This window comes from Propithecus coquereli, unplaced genomic scaffold (genome assembly GCF_000956105.1).
Source record: "Propithecus coquereli isolate 6110/MARCELLA unplaced genomic scaffold, Pcoq_1.0 Scaffold450, whole genome shotgun sequence".
Classification (NCBI taxonomy): Eukaryota; Metazoa; Chordata; class Mammalia; order Primates; family Indriidae; genus Propithecus; species Propithecus coquereli.
The window spans coordinates 698,892-701,476 of record NW_012150286.1 but is presented as its reverse complement, the minus strand read 5'-3'; positions in this window follow the sequence as shown (position 1 = coordinate 701,476).

The following is a 2,585-nucleotide window of genomic DNA, read 5'->3' as shown; positions in this document are numbered from 1 at the left end:
TACGTGCTTCTTTCTGTATATTTTCTTCTGTGAGGAAGAAATGAAGAGGATGTTCTTCTCCCTGACTGGGACTATATTTCTTAGGTTACTATACTTTTTACTGTTAAAAGAAAAATTGAGGCAACAATAAAACTTTATAGAGTTTGAGCAAACAGCAAGTCACGAATTGGGAAGCAACAAACCAAAATTGGTTTAATGTTCTGATGATGAAGCTTTAGAAGCAAGTATTTGTAGAGTGAAAATGGAAGTAAAACAAAGAAATTCTTTGGTTACAGTTACAAAATTGCCTTTTTTGGTTTACATTGCTGGGTCACTTAACTATATGTTAGTTGCCTGATTTTGGTTGACTGAGGTTATGTTTTGCTTTTCTTTAACACAAGCATTTACCAGAAACAACCCAAGTTAAGTTTCATTTGTGTCTGTAGTCTTCAGCAAGTTTAAAGGCATTTTTAAGGCCTATCTGTTTTTGCTTCGTCAGGATTTTCAGACATGGTCTTTGTCTTCATTTTAGTTTGCTCTAACACGTCACATAAGTAAATCCACATGACCTTTCAACTTTGATACCAATACCTAACTGGCTAAGACATAGTTCTCATAAAGGGATTGTGATTGGTCTAGCCTGGATTAGCTCTTTAAATGCCCTAAATGTGATTTATTTGTCTGGATTTTGAAGGCTAGGGTTCAAGAAGCCAGGATGAGATTGTGGAGAAACAGCCTGGCCTGTGGGTGAGAATAGTTCCCAGGTAGTAAGCTGAGTAGTTGGTGCCTTAAAAACTGTCTATAGCTTTTAGTATAGACAATAAGATTTTTAAAAATTTTATAGTCATATAGTCATTTATGGAAAATGAAAGACTTTTGCAAAATTGTGGGATCTAGGGCCTGGAATACATGGATCCCTGCTCTTCCTTTCCCTAATAGCATAAGCTTTCACAAGCATTTAATCTGTCCATTGCTGGTTCTTCATTTTTGAAATGGGCACACTGGGTAGGTTTCATTGACTATGCTGCGTGGAATCTCTTCGAGAAAACCATCCTTATCAGGAGACCATCAAAGTGGTTGCTCTATGTACATTATGACTTAGCTCTTGAGACAAATGGTTGTGGTTGGTTGGACAGAATGGACACCGGAATAAAGCCCAGCCACCTTATTAGTGGGACAAAACCTTCTCAGATCCTCTTACCACTTCCAGGTGGAGGAGGCTACTTGAGCTCCTAGGCCAAAATTCTTGAAAATTTTTAGTTTCCATGAAGCTACACTTCATTAATATTCATCACAGTCAATGGGCTCTGCACTCCTATTGCAGTAAAACCTCCATATTGTGAGTTCTTTTTAGCAATTGAAATAACTGCCTAGAAAAATGGAGAAAGTTATCGCAATAAAGACTAATGCATTTTGAATACGAATTATATACCAGACATTGTTCTAAATACATTTTATATAACTCACTTAAGCTTCGCAATACCTGTACAACATAGGTACTATAATTATTTTTATTTTTACATGTAAAGAGCATAAAGCACTGAGTTGAACAATATGTCAAAATCAACGAGCTTAAAAGCATTGGAACTAGATGTTGAACCTGGCTAGTCTGACTATAGAGATGATGTTGTTAACAACAAGCAACTACACTATAAAAAGTGGTTTGACCTCGGAACAAGATAAATGCTTTTGGTATTATTGTTATCTTTATTTTCAGGTGAAGAGTGGATATTACTACATCTATGCTTAGATGAGGGAACTGAAGCTTGACAAGTTTGAGGGGCTTGTCTTAAGTTCACATAGCTAGTTGTCTTCACAAGAAGAATGTCAATTCATAGTCTGGGTCTACATTAGGTGATTTAAAAATACCCCCTTGAGTTATTTGGCAAAATAAAATAAATCAATTTTGAAAGCGTTTTATTTCAGAGACATAGTTATATGTGTAACTGTCTTTTATAATTCAGATCTTCAACTGAAAAATTTGATATGTATTTGTATGTCTCAAAAATCATGTTCCTTTGCTGATGTATGCTTCTTTACAAGTATATCATTTACATGATAAAATATTGGGTATTTAGAGACAGAACAAACTGGGTTAAATCACTTAACCATTCTGTTCTAAGTATTAATACAGAGATTATTATTACTCCCAAAGAGCATCCAGGAACAGTGCCAGGAATGTTGAATTTCAGTGGCTTTGTAGTCTGTGGATTGTCTTTTTCTTATACTACCCAAGGACCAGTGTCTGCTACTATAAATAGGGTTCCCATGATTTGGAGTTAGAATATAGAGAGGAACTTGGGATTTTAAATATACCTTTTACCTGTTTTGTAATTTTGCTTAGGATCTATTACGTAGCTATTTTCAGGGTGTTTTGATGATTCATTACTGAAATATTCTTTAAATGTAAATTAAGTACGACAATGTAAATATACTTAATATTACTGAACTGTACACTAAAAGGTTAAGATAGTAAATTTTGCTGTGCATATTATATCACAATAAAAAATAAAAAAGAAAATAAAGTATATTTAAACTCATTATATGTTGAAATATCAATAAAACTTAAATCTGCATAGATATAATTTTGATTATAACTCACATTG